The sequence below is a fragment of the Lissotriton vulgaris genome, chromosome 8 (assembly GCF_964263255.1).
Source record: "Lissotriton vulgaris chromosome 8, aLisVul1.2, whole genome shotgun sequence".
NCBI lineage: Eukaryota > Metazoa > Chordata > Amphibia > Caudata > Salamandridae > Lissotriton > Lissotriton vulgaris.
This window is the reverse complement of record NC_141696.1, coordinates 974,219,784-974,234,831: the sequence shown is the minus strand read 5'-3', so window position 1 is coordinate 974,234,831 and position 15,048 is coordinate 974,219,784.

The following is a 15,048-nucleotide window of genomic DNA, read 5'->3' as shown; positions in this document are numbered from 1 at the left end:
TAATTCCTAGAGTTGAGCTAGTAATTCTATAGCTGACATATCGTTAATGTCAGGATGTGATGTATAGCCGGCTAAAACCAGCCATGTTGCTCCTGGTCTACCTAGTGGACCAAGCCTGGTAATGTGCTTTAAATGTTTTAGGGTGCCGTTAAACCAGAGCTCATGCTCCTGGTAAGTGAGTGGAATTTTAATGTCCTCGAAAGGAATATATTTCTCTGGTGGATCATCTTCTTCATAGAAGTGAAACATACCTGTTACTGGATTTGCTTCTGGAAAGACTATCCATGAATAGTTTACCTCTGTCTGGTGATATTCAGGTGCCTCTATCACAAAAACTGCCCTACCACCTCTTGATGATAGGCCATGTTTTATACGTTTTATAGTGATGGCTTTACTTAAATTTGGAGGAATTATTACAGCATTCTCATCGGTTTCTGGGAAACCTGTATAATTTAAAGCTCTGTCGGCATTGTCACCTGTAGCTCCACTGGCCCTAGGATTATCTTCATCGGCCATTTTGTTGACTGAAAGTTTTCAGAGCAAGTTTCAAGGGAACAAAGATAAGGTGCATAATATTTTGGAACACTGTATACTTCAACGTTGAACAAACCAAAAAGCTAATACATAGGATTTTTCGTCCTACTCAGCTATGATGGATTTCATCCCTTACCCACTCCAGAGGTCTATTGGAGTATTATGAGCAAAAGGGGTCTCTGAGAAAAGCACAACTAAGTTACTTCTGTATCTAGCGTTAAATTAGTGCTTTACCAAACCGTTGGGCGCCATGTAGTGTAGTTCCTATATCCCTAATAGGGTCTGCGCATTGGAATAACATACACTATAGATTTGACATAGGACTGAGGTCAGTATGTCTCTATCTAGTATAAAAAAACTTCTTTGTGTGTGTTCCAGCTAACTCAGAGGTCACTAGAAACTTTCTAGAATAAACAAGAAGGGATTAGTCTCTGACAACTGCATAAACATGACAACTTTGATTCTCGGCAGGAGGATGACAGCGTCTAGACAGTGCGTCAGCTGGAGAGTTGGCTTCCTTCGGGACTTGCTGGGGCGAGCTGCATCGTGCATGTAGGTAGGCGAACTGCACCAAACCACACCGTGCTTTGCCATAGCAAGTGAAGGTATATTTATACCTTGAAGGTGTTTAGGAATGCCAGTATTGACGTAAAGTCGGGCATATGAATGTCATAAATGAACCTAGAACGCTGAAGCGATTGCTGCTCAACAATTCAAATGCAGCATGGTGGCGGGCCGTCCTGGGGGTCAGCACTGAGGACTGAGCAGTGGCACCCGCCAAGAAACGGGGAGCGAGTTGTGTGTGGCCCACAGGGTGCAAACTGAGAAATGGCGGCCGCGCAAGCAAACAGTGATCTTGATCTGGAGCTGCTGGGTACGTTGGGCCGCGATCACTGGCACGCACTGCTGATTCTGAGAGGGTGGTCGAGGGCTGACCTGGCCCCAGGGCGCACACTGGGATCGGCCTGCCTTGATTCAAATATGGGCCCCACAGCTATCAGAGGCACCAAAGAGACATATGAATACAGTAACCTGGACTGTGGCAAGGAGGAGCACAAGACCCTTTAATTTATACTTTTACGCCCATAAGTCAGCGCAAATAAAGATTGGCAGGCTGCTAGGAAGTTCAGCACAGACGCAAACCCTAAGCCTTTAGTAAATCAAAGTGCATGGACCTAAGGGGCTAAAAAAGACGGACATTATGGGCCGCACAGACGGAAAGTAGGCCAAACTACAATTTACAGAGCAAAAAACAGGCCCTAATGCGCCATTTGATACAGACCAGCAGCGGGACGAAGACATCACCGCATCAAATGACTCACAAGATGCGGTCATAAAGTCACTGCTCTTCACAATGTGGAACAGCCTTACATCCATCGAGTCCAAGATGGACGCAATGAACATGCGGATGGATTTCATTACGCAGAGACTTGAGATATATGACGGCTGCATAGCGGAAACAGAACAACGAATCTCTACCTTAAAGTACACAGCCTCAGTTAACCATGAACTCCTCCAAGACATGGAAAAGATATTAAAAATCATAGCAGCTAAGAATGACGACTTGGTGGCGCACTTGTGCAGGAACAAGGTGCGCATTCTGGGGATCCCAGAGTCCACTGCCACAGGCCGCATGGAGGAGTATGTGGAGAAAATTCTGCTAGAACTGTTCGGGTGGAGGCGCTCTCAAAGCTCCTGGTGGTGGAGAGCCCATCGATCACTCGCGACTCGACCACCACCGGGCGCTCCCCATGCCCCATCCTGGCTCTGCTGCTTAATTACAAGGACTGTGACACGGTGCTGAGATTGGCCAGATTAAAACAGGAGCTAAAATATGAAGGGAATAAAGTGTGGATCTACCCGGACTTCACTATGGCGGTGCAGGTGGCACGGAGAAAATTCCTACTGGTCAAGCGGAAACTTCAACAGGCCAACATACAATATCGATGCTCTACTCCGCAAGGCTACGGGTCCCATATCGAGGAAAGACGTATATTTTTAATACCCCACAACAAACTCAGGACTGTCTAAACAACATGAAGAAACAATCATCCTCCACCCGGGATGAAGATCCAGCTTCAAGACGGTTGTCTCTGGCTCCTGAGGAAGATTAGAGACTGGCATCATAAAGGTAATGCCCATCCATACGCATGCTGAACTTGCACCGGGGCTTTCTCAAGGCTGTTGAAGAGGATAAGAGAGAATATTTTAGTTGTGTGGTGTGAGAGCAGTTGACCCCAAGAGGAACAGAGAGAACACCTAGAGTGAAGAAGTGGTTAGGGTGATTTAGTGGTGTCATAGCATAAAAAGCCTTATCAACATGCTCGCCAAGAGGGGGCGAAACACGTGTCGGCTGTCCTTGTACTATGAATAAAAATAAAGAAACTTCACTGCAACTAAAATGTCTCTGTCCTCCGTACCACGATCTGGAAAGAATGGATATTAATCTTGCAAAATTGATGTTAATTTCTGTGGAGAACACACTTACCACTTTTCAAAGCTTGTCCAGTCTGAATCTGCACGGAAGACCCAGCTGGAGGTGATGGGCTAACCCCTCCAAAAATGACTTCCTGGGCACACCAGTTTCCCAGCGGAGAGTGCAGACACCCTCTCTAGTGTATTCCCCCATTGGGAATCCCCTGAATAATGTATCTTGTTTGTTTAAAGTTAATCATTTGGTTCTCTTTTTTCTATTTCGATGGGCATTGCTCCGGGCTGCCCTCAGGTCATATTGCATACTATACAAATGTTCTTACAACTGCTTACCCATCTATTGGGAGTCCCACAGTGGTCTAGAGACTGTACGATGGACTGGATTGTTAAGGGACATTATTGGGAGGGTCAATATTCACCTGCGGGATGGGCCGTAGATGTTGGTATGGGGGAGGAACGGACTTGTTGGTACAGTTTTACAATATTACAATGTACAAGTAAATCAGATGATTATACCGTAGTGCATACACTGAAACCACTTTGTATATCCTTAGCGCGACAGCTCCCACAGAAAGACTATTTCCAGAGACACCATGACCGCCACAACTAAGACTAACCCGATCGAAGCACTCACATACAATTTTTTAACATGGAATGTACACGGACTCTGCGAACCCCGCAAACCCAGACAAATTTTGGTCTATCTAGACAGACATCAAATACAGGTGGCAATGCTACAAGAGACACGCCTTGACCCCAAAACAACACCATCCTTTGGAAAAAAATAGGCAGCACACAGCTGCTTTTCAACATACTCACCATATGCCAGAGGCACTGCCATCCTGGTTAAGGGCGGCGTAAGGTTTCACCCTATAGGAGAGCTCGAAGATCCACAGGGCAGGTATAGCGTGATGTGGGGCAGACTTGTGGATCACACAGTGATGATGGTGAGCTGCTATGACCCAAATACCGATGACGCTGAGTTTTTTAGCAGGCTCTGGGGCTGCATTCTAGAGATAGGCTCTACTTTAATCATATGGGGGGGACTTTAATATAGCGCTGGACCCGCTTGCTGATCGTTCGCAAGTGTTCTCGCCATCACACCCGCAAATGACGAAACACTTAGCAGACATTATTGCAGACCACCACCTATTTGATGCTTGGAGGACTCTACACCCAACACGGAAGTAGGGCACCTTTCACTATAGTGTACACTCCAGCTGGTCCCGAATAGATTTTTGGCTGCTTTCCAAAGGCTTGAACACATGGCTTCGCGCAGCGATGCACTTGCCGCGCACATTCTCTGACCTGTGATACTGACCTTAGCCCCACCATGCAGGGAATCCCCTTATAGATACTGGAGATTACAACCCACAACCTTATTAGATAATGCTTTCTGGGAAGAGATAAAACGGGATATTGAGGAATCTTTTCCCCGCAACCAAAATAGTGTCCCAATATTAGCATGCGTTTGGGAAAGCTTTAAGGTCACAATATGTGGGATATGCATAGCCAAGGGCGGAGAAATCCTACGCACCATTAGTGGGATCCTACACTCACTAGAAAAAGAGATCAAACAGACAGAGAAGCATCTAACTAATGCCCCCACCCCTCAATTGAATGTGCAGCTTAAAGAACTACTAATAGACTACTCAGCCGAGGCAGAACGCAAGACCAAGTTCCTCTCAAAATATCACATGGTGAGGGCTTATGGGGAGGGCGAACGCCCTGGAAAGGCTCTAGTTGAAGCAACGAGAACCCCCAGATTCTCTAATCAGATCCTGGAAGTACCAGATGATGAGGGTAATAGACATATTGATTCACAGGAGATTCTCAACAATTTCACTGACTATTATGAAAGGCTATACGGCATGCATAGGCAACCTCCCCCTGACGCTGAATCCTACTGGAAGGAAACCACCCTAGGGTGGATCAATGACTCCCATAGAGATTTCTTATCTGCCGATCTTGAAGAGGACGAAATCCCAGCAGCTATAATGGGCCCACGCTCGGGAAAAGCTCCCGGACTGCCTGTGGACTTCTATAGCGTTACATTGACCAGTTAACCCCATTTCTCAAATTGGTCTTTGAAGAAGCCAGGGAAAGTGGGACTCTTTCCGCGACCATGCGGCAGGCCCAGATCATTTCCCTACTCAAGGCCAGCAAAGGTGTCAAGAAGTGTGAAGCATACAGACCCCTATCGCTAATTTACTGCGACACCAAAATATTAGTGAAGGTTATTGCAAATAGACTGTCACTATTGATGGAAGGTCTGGTCCTCCCAGATCAGTCAGGCTTTATACCTGGCAGAGCCACCTCCCATAATTTACGCACTGCGTTCGCTTTGATACATGATGTGGACCCAGAGATTTCTACTGCTGTGATTTTTGGGACGCCACAAAAGCTTTTGATTCCCTTGAATGGGATTAAATGTACACAATATTAGGTAGGATGGGCCTCCCTACACCATTTCTGGCATGGATTAAACTACTATATTCCCTACCAGAGGCCACTATACAGATCAATGGTTTATACTCCACCCCAATTCCCATCACAAGAGGCACTCCACAGGGGTGACCTCTCTCCCGGTCACTTTTTGCCCTGGCCATTGAGCCCCTAGCGGCTAAGCTGCGACAGCATCATAGACAATATGCTATACAATACCCCACATGTCAGATACTAGTGTCATTATAAGCTGAAGACATCACCCTTTATTTACGAGGCCCGCACATCAGCCTCAACCCCATTTTACGAGAATTCATCAGATTTAGAGCCTATCTGGGATAGGCATAAACTGGGGTAAGTAACAGATCTTCCCTCTCACATCCAACAGAGCAATGTTCCCTCTGGAATGCCCACTGCAATGGTGAGGATTGGAGATAAAATACTTAGGCGTAGTGATAACAAGGAACAGAGAGGAAGCACTTTGTGCAAATTATGGCACAGCCATTGAAGCAATCACTAATTGGGGGACACAGTGGACAGCACTACCCCTTTCGCCCGCTGGCAGAGTGGCATTGATAAAAATGATTATATTGCCCAAACTTCTATACCTTTTTATAATCATACCCTACCATCCAGAGCGCCCATTCTTTCACACACTTTGCTCACTGCTTATCAGGCTAGCTTGGGGGGAAGGAGGGGGGGAACAGCCCAAGTGGGTTGGCGAACCGTGACGCAGTCATTTACCAATGGGATTTGAGGCTTCAGATATGGAACTGTACTACCTCAGTGCCCAAGCTCACTATGGTGTATACTGGCTCAACCCACCACCATTCATGCCACACCTTGCTATAGAGCAGTGATACCAGGCACCCACACCCCAAACCGCATTCCTAGGTATGTGCATCCCTGGTGAGGGGGTCTCTCACCACACGGTTACTTGCACCAACTGGGCCTGGGAGCGCGTAGGTAGACTAGTGCACAAACCTGTGTTATATTCCCCCCTGAGACCCTTGCCACACCTCCCAATTCTACCAGTCACCCAGGAGGCCATGTGCTGGTAAATGCTCTGCAAACGAGACCTCCAGACCTGGGGCGATTTATACCATCAAGACACGTTCCAGGACTGGCAAGAACTCCTGACAGGAGAAAATGTCTCTCCGTTAGTGATATTTCTATATATGCGCTTAAGAAATGCAGACAGGACCAATGTCCCTGGGTTCCCACTTGAGCCAGACACAATGGAGACATTACACACTTTATTGAAAATGACAGGGCCTACACATGCAGTGTCCAGCATGTACCACACAGCGCTGCTAGAAACATCACAACACATGCAGGGGACCAGGGACGCATGGGGCCATGACCTAGCTGCCCCACTAACTGACAAACAGTGGACACACTGCTGCATGCAGACAGAAGTCATTGCGGCAAGCAGCCGATAAAGAATAATACATTTTAAATTCTTGCATAGAACTTACTACACACCCTCATGCCATCTCCAAATAGAAGCTGAGAGATGACGACTGATGTGAAAGATGCAACGTGGAGGTAGCGGACTTCCTTCACCTCGCATGGCAATGCAACAATATCCATGTATACTGACAGGAAGTGGGGCTGTGCTGTAAGCAATGATTGGAGTCGCCCACCCTATGGTCCCTATGCTTGCGCTACTGGGTTATACAATTGACATACAGACGCCACATAAAAAAACTCCTTGCATTAGGTTTCTTATTGGCAAAATCCAGAGTGGCATGCAGATGGGGCAGGGGGCGAGCCCCTAAACTTAAGGACTGGATTTCTGATTTAATCTATTGCAAGGACCAGTTAATCTGTTATGCGGAGCTGCTGCCTGCCTCATCCCACCCCAGAGAAATCTGGGAACCCCTGGTGTAGTATTTGAGTGTGTAAAAATCAAATGAGGGAGGTAGAGCTGGTTGCTGGATTCATGCTCCACGGGAATAGTTACATAAACAAAGTGAATCCAACAGGGGAGAGGGACAAGAGTGATCAAAGGTGATTGGAACACTCAGAGTGTTGAAAAATACCCCTCACACACCAAAAGGCCCCTTGGTGTCATGCTTCATCATCGGGGTCTTCGCACCCCTCTATCGGGATGCGGCGTGCTGCGACCTACGACTACGCGGGAGCACTTGCAATGTTGACTATGTGTGGTGTCCAGTGTGTGGGGTATATACAGAGTGAGTGGGGGGTGTGTAGTGAAAAAAATATTAAAAAGTACCTGGCACTAGAGTGTGAAGGAAAAATTTATTCTGGGCTCTGGCTGGTACTGTTAAAAGAAGTGCAGATTGAGGTCTAAGTTGTATAATGAACAAGACCTCTGGTGTGCATTGTTGTCGACATGTTTCGGAGACAAGCTCCTTCCTCAGGACGGGGGCACAACCTCCCCTCCCTACTCACGTCTTATTAAAAAATGTGTATTTACAGAAAAGTGAAATATTAAATTAAGGCTAAGTGTGCCTACAGCGGTCTGCTACAAGCACAATGACCTGCAGAAAGACAAAAGAAAATTTGACAACTAATGGTTACCCATGTAGCGGGTAGTTCAAACTGGTGCAGTCACCAGGAACCGTACCATATGCTTATTTTATAAGCTCTGAAAAAACGGACTCACAACACATACAACATTTAACACATATAGTACTAGGATGTACTGTAAGAGGTTTTCCTACTTGTGAAGCTTTCTTGTAGGCTTCATGAGCATAGTCAGGACGCCGGGGTGTTGCTTCAATGGCTATCTGTGGTGGGTAATAATGTAGCTGTAATCGTTCAATCTATCACACTTACGTTTGTGGACGATTATCTTTAGGTCGTATGTTCTGTATCATACTCACAAACACAGGACTCCTTGGTCACCGTCTTACCCCGCACGCTGCTCCGCTGTTGTGGAGTTTGGATGCGGTTCTGAGTATTTATACCTTCTCATCCTGATTGGTGCATGTAAGGGTGTGTTGATTAAGGGTGTTACCTGCCACTGATTGTATGCCCATGTATGGAGCATCCGCTTCCTAACCAAACAGGGCTCATGTGTCTGTTTTGGCCGGCGCCGGCCTGAGGTTAGCGTCTGCATCAGGGATCCAGTCTAGACGACGCATGTGCAGTTGGGTTACCACATGTGTACATGCCTGAAGGTAGTGAGTGTTTTACGCGCATGCGTCGTGTCCAAAATTCACTCCTTGTTGTTAATCAGAACTGTTGGTTCTTTATGATGATAATTGACTCCAGGGTACATCATCATTAAGTCCGTTCAGATGGGTCCCCAATCTGAACACCCAACGTTGTTCCTTCTGGAAAAGGCCGGTCTCTGAGGGTAGTTGTTCTATAACCGTCCATTTCAAATCATTGACACAGTGTTGTTGGGTCAAAAAATGCGTTGCCATTTTGGTAGTGCTCTTTTTGCACCTCACATTGCTTTTATGTTCATTTATGCGTGTTTTTATGGCTCTCGTGGTCATTCCCACATATTCCAAGTTGCATGGGCATTTGATCATGTAGATGACGTTCTTTGAATTGCAATTTGAGAATCTCCTTTGTTCCCATGTTGTGCCATTCCGAAAAATAAGTCTTGTACTTTTTTCAGTCAGGTGGCAGCTGCTGCAATTGCCGCAAGGGAAATGGCCCTGGATGCCAATCGTAGGTTGGAGGGCTGTTGTAGTTGGTTTGGGTCTTGTATGTACCAATATGTCTCTAAGGTTACGTCCCCTGCGATGTGCGAACATGGGTTTCTCAAAGGTCAATTCGCCACAAGTTAGTATTCGCCAGTGTTTGTTTACAATCTTAGATACATCATTTGACAAAGCGTTAAATGTTGTCACACAGATTGGCCGTTTATTCTCCGTAGGTTCTTTTGTTCTCTCCTCGAGTAAGGCCTCTCTGTTATTGTTTTTTGCCCTTTTCATAGCCTTGTTGATGATTTTTTCAGGGTACTCTCGTTGTTTGAGTTTCTTTTTCAGATCCTCTGCTTGTTGTTTGAATTCGGAAAGATCTGTGCAGTTGCGCCTAAGGCGTAAAAACTGTCCATATGGCAGATTTTCTCGGAGATGTCTCGGGTGAAAGCTGTCAAATCTCAACAGGCAATTCCGGGAAGTAGGTTTGAAGTGAGTGGTGGTCTTTAGCACTCCCGACTCAGCATAAATGTTCAAATCCAGGAAGACCAATGTCTTGTTGGAAACTGTGCTTGTGAATTTCAGAAAAGTGTTTTGGTTATTTAGCCATTGCAGAAAGCTAGCTGCTGACTGTTGATCGCCTTCCCAGATGACTAGGATGTCATCTATGTACCTCCTCCAGCATTTTATGTTGGCCCTGTATGGATTTTGATCATGGAGGATCTTGTTAGTCTCGAGATGGTGCACATAGAGACCGGCTAGGCTCGGAGCAAAGGTGCTTCCCATGCTAGTCCCATGGCATTGTTGGTACAGCGTTGTTTTGTATTGGAAAAAGTTTCTTTGTAAGGCCAGTGAAATGCATTCCATTACCAACCCACGTGGTGTTTGGTATCTCCAAGGTGTCGAGAAAAGGACTTCCTCTATGATAATCAATGTTTCATCATGGGGAAGGCTGGTGTATAGGCTTTCCACATCAAGGGACATCAGAAGTTGTGTTTGTGGGTCAAAGGTTGTCTCTTGTAACAGTTGTAGGACCGCCTTTGTGTCCTTCAGGTACGTATTTGTGGCTTGTACTAGAGGGCGTAAAAAGGCATCCGCGAACTTAGATAGTGGTTCTAGTATGGAGCCAATACCCGATACAATCGGTCTTCCTGGTGGTTTGGTTATGTTTTTATGTATTTTTGGAATACAGTAAAAATATGGGATGCGTGGCTTTTTCTGCTCGAGGAATTCTCCTTCCTTCTTACTCAGCCAGTCGTGTGTTAGGCCTTCCTCAATCATACCTCCGATCCGTATCCTGAGGTTTTCAGTTGGATCTTCATGTAGGATCATGTAATTGCGTCTGTCTGATAGGAGTCTCAGGCATTCATTGTCATAGTCCTCCGTAGTTTGTAGCACAATCGCTCCCCCTTTGTCTGCCGGTTTGATCACCAGGCTTTTGTCATCGGACAGGGTCTTCAAGGCAATTTGTTCCTCCTTGGTCGTGTTGTGAAAAGTCCGTGTGGTGGACTTATCCAGTTGGTTAACCTCTGTCATAATGGCTTTCTCAAATGTTAATACCTCGAGGGGAATTGTTGAGTCCGGAGGTGTGAAGGTTGATTTAGGTTTGAGACCGGTATCTGTTGTTGAGGCTTGTGGTGGTTTGTCGTGGAAGAAAGCCTGTAGTTTTAACTTCCGTATAAACTCTTGTATCTCCACGTTTATTTTGAAGATGTCCGGTCTCTGCGTTGGTACAAAACCCAATCCTTTGTTAAGTACCTGTCGTTCTGTTGTCGTTAGTGGCTTTGAAGTCAGATTGACCACTAGGTCCCTCTCTGGTTGCTGGTTGAGGCTTGATTGGGTAGGGAGCCCGTCATGCTCCTGGTCTGTCGTGGGTTCTCTTGGCCGTTGTCTTCCCAAGTTACATTGTTGCCTTTCCGGTTCTTTCCACGGTTCCCAGGGCGGGACCCTAAAAAAGGCTGCGGACCGAAGAAACCCCCATTGAAGTCTGGATTCCATTGTGGGTATCCTTGGACATTCGGTGGGTGGTTAAACTGAAATGGCTGGAAAGGTGCTTGTCCCATGTATTGTGGATATTGGGGTTGGTATCCTCTCCACCCTCGTTGTCTTGGGAACTGTTGCCTTCTCTGCCTCCAACCACCTCTATTCTGACGGTTTCCCTTACCCCCACTGGAATTTGAGCTGTTGGAGCTGGTGTCTGACCCATCATTATCAGTATCATTGCTTCTGTTTGGGGCTACATAGTCAGCCCTAGTATAAGGGTATGCTCCTTCTGGGGTGAATTTATCCTTATCTTTACCCAATTTGTTGAGTTTGCTTTGTTTCAGGCCAAATTCAAATTCCGTCATTTGTTGATTAAGTTCGTCTAATCTGGCTTTTAAATCCTCGGTTGATATATATGTTTTTAGTTTGACTTCAATCTTATCAATTTCGATCTTCAGTTCTTGGGTAATTCTAGTTGCCGTTTTTATAATTAGGACCAGCCAGTCCCTGGTGCAGTGCCATGAGATCAATGACCACTCCTTCTTGAACTGCATGTCTGTCTGGAAGATGAAAGGTTCGTTTTTTACAATCAAACCAGGGGGGCCCATTTTGTTCCTTAAATACCCCGTCATTAGCAGACCATGTAGGGCTGCTTTGATCTGGTTACGCCTTAGTTTTACCAATTCATTCCAATCATTCATACTCGGTCCAGTTTCAGGGTTACTAAGTCCCTCAAAGGGATTTGGATCTGCCAAGATTCTGTCGATTTCGTCCTCGCCAAAGGTAAGGCCATGTTCGTCCTCCATAATCAATTGACCGCTGTGGCTTACAGTTTACCTAGTTTATGTGTTTATGTGTTGTGAAAGAGAGTCCGGGGTTAAACTCCCGCAGCTGCACGCTGCCTAGACTATGTAAAAATCAAATGAGGGAGGTAGAGCTGGTTGCTGGATTCATGCTCCACGGGAATAGTTACATAAACAAAGTGAATCCAACAGGGGAGAGGGACAAGAGTGATCAAAGGTGATTGGAACACTCAGAGTGTTGAAAAATACCCCTCACACACCAAAAGGCCCCTTGGTGTCATGCTTCATCATCGGGGTCTTCGCACCCCTCTATCGGGATGCGGCGTGCTGCGACCTACGACTACGCGGGAGCACTTGCAATGTTGACTATGTGTGGTGTCCAGTGTGTGGGGTATATACAGAGTGAGTGGGGGGGGTGTAGTGAAAAAAATATTAAAAAGTACCTGGCACTAGAGTGTGAAAGAAAAATTTATTCTGGGCTCTGGCTGGTACTGTTAAAAGAAGTGCAGATTGAGGTCTAAGTTGTATAATGAACAAGACCTCTGGTGTGCATTGTTGTCGACATGTTTCGGAGACAAGCTCCTTCCTCAGGACGGGGGCACAACCTCCCCTCCCTACTCACGTCTTATTAAAAAATGTGTATTTACAGAAAAGTGAAATATTAAATTAAGGCTAAGTGTGCCTACAGCGGTCTGCTACAAGCACAATGACCTGCAGAAAGACAAAAGAAAATTTTACAACTAATGGTTACCCATGTAGCGGGTAGTTCAAACTGGTGCAGTCACCAGGAACCGTACCATATGCTTATTTTATAAGCTCTGAAAAAACGGACTCACAACACATACAACATTTAACACATATAGTACTAGGATGTACTGTAAGAGGTTTTCCTACTTGTGAAGCTTTCTTGTAGGCTTCATGAGCATAGTCAGGACGCCGGGGTGTTGCTTCAATGGCTATCTGTGGTGGGTAATAATGTAGCTGTAATCGTTCAATCTATCACACTTACGTTTGTGGACGATTATCTTTAGGTCGTATGTTCTGTATCATACTCACAAACACAGGACTCCTTGGTCACCGTCTTACCCCGCACGCTGCTCCGCTGTTGTGGAGTTTGGATGCGGTTCTGAGTATTTATACCTTCTCATCCTGATTGGTGCATGTAAGGGTGTGTTGATTAAGGGTGTTACCTGCCACTGATTGTATGCCCATGTATGGAGCATCCGCTTCCTAACCAAACAGGGCTCATGTGTCTGTTTTGGCCGGCGCCGGCCTGAGGTTAGCGTCTGCATCAGGGATCCAGTCTAGACGACGCATGTGCAGTTGGGTTACCACATGTGTACATGCCTGAAGGTAGTGAGTGTTTTACGCGCATGCGTCGTGTCCAAAATTCACTCCTTGTTGTTAATCAGAACTGTTGGTTCTTTATGATGATAATTGACTCCAGGGTACATCATCATTAAGTCCGTTCAGATGGGTCCCCAATCTGAACACCCAACGTTGTTCCTTCTGGAAAAGGCCGGTCTCTGAGGGTAGTTGTTCTATAACCGTCCATTTCAAATCATTGACACAGTGTTGTTGGGTCAAAAAATGCGTTGCCATTTTGGTAGTGCTCTTTTTGCACCTCACATTGCTTTTATGTTCATTTATGCGTGTTTTTATGGCTCTCGTGGTCATTCCCACATATTCCAAGTTGCATGGGCATTTGATCATGTAGATGACGTTCTTTGAATTGCAATTTGAGAATCTCCTTTGTTCCCATGTTGTGCCATTCCGAAAAATAAGTCTTGTACTTTTTTCAGTCAGGTGGCAGCTGCTGCAATTGCCGCAAGGGAAATGGCCCTGGATGCCAATCGTAGGTTGGAGGGCTGTTGTAGTTGGTTTGGGTCTTGTATGTACCAATATGTCTCTAAGGTTACGTCCCCTGCGATGTGCGAACATGGGTTTCTCAAAGGTCAATTCGCCACAAGTTAGTATTCGCCAGTGTTTGTTTACAATCTTAGATACATCATTTGACAAAGCGTTAAATGTTGTCACACAGATTGGCCGTTTATTCTCCGTAGGTTCTTTTGTTCTCTCCTCGAGTAAGGCCTCTCTGTTATTGTTTTTTGCCCTTTTCATAGCCTTGTTGATGATTTTTTCAGGGTACTCTCGTTGTTTGAGTTTCTTTTTCAGATCCTCTGCTTGTTGTTTGAATTCGGAAAGATCTGTGCAGTTGCGCCTAAGGCGTAAAAACTGTCCATATGGCAGATTTTCTCGGAGATGTCTCGGGTGAAAGCTGTCAAATCTCAACAGGCAATTCCGGGAAGTAGGTTTGAAGTGAGTGGTGGTCTTTAGCACTCCCGACTCAGCATAAATGTTCAAATCCAGGAAGACCAATGTCTTGTTGGAAACTGTGCTTGTGAATTTCAGAAAAGTGTTTTGGTTATTTAGCCATTGCAGAAAGCTAGCTGCTGACTGTTGATCGCCTTCCCAGATGACTAGGATGTCATCTATGTACCTCCTCCAGCATTTTATGTTGGCCCTGTATGGATTTTGATCATGGAGGATCTTGTTAGTCTCGAGATGGTGCACATAGAGACCGGCTAGGCTCGGAGCAAAGGTGCTTCCCATGCTAGTCCCATGGCATTGTTGGTACAGCGTTGTTTTGTATTGGAAAAAGTTTCTTTGTAAGGCCAGTGAAATGCATTCCATTACCAACCCACGTGGTGTTTGGTATCTCCAAGGTGTCGAGAAAAGGACTTCCTCTATGATAATCAATGTTTCATCATGGGGAAGGCTGGTGTATAGGCTTTCCACATCAAGGGACATCAGAAGTTGTGTTTGTGGGTCAAAGGTTGTCTCTTGTAACAGTTGTAGGACCGCCTTTGTGTCCTTCAGGTACGTATTTGTGGCTTGTACTAGAGGGCGTAAAAAGGCATCCGCGAACTTAGATAGTGGTTCTAGTATGGAGCCAATACCCGATACAATCGGTCTTCCTGGTGGTTTGGTTATGTTTTTATGTATTTTTGGAATACAGTAAAAATATGGGATGCGTGGCTTTTTCTGCTCGAGGAATTCTCCTTCCTTCTTACTCAGCCAGTCGTGTGTTAGGCCTTCCTCAATCATACCTCCGATCCGTATCCTGAGGTTTTCAGTTGGATCTTCATGTAGGATCATGTAATTGCGTCTGTCTGATAGGAGTCTCAGGCATTCATTGTCATAGTCCTCCGTAGTTTGTAGCACAA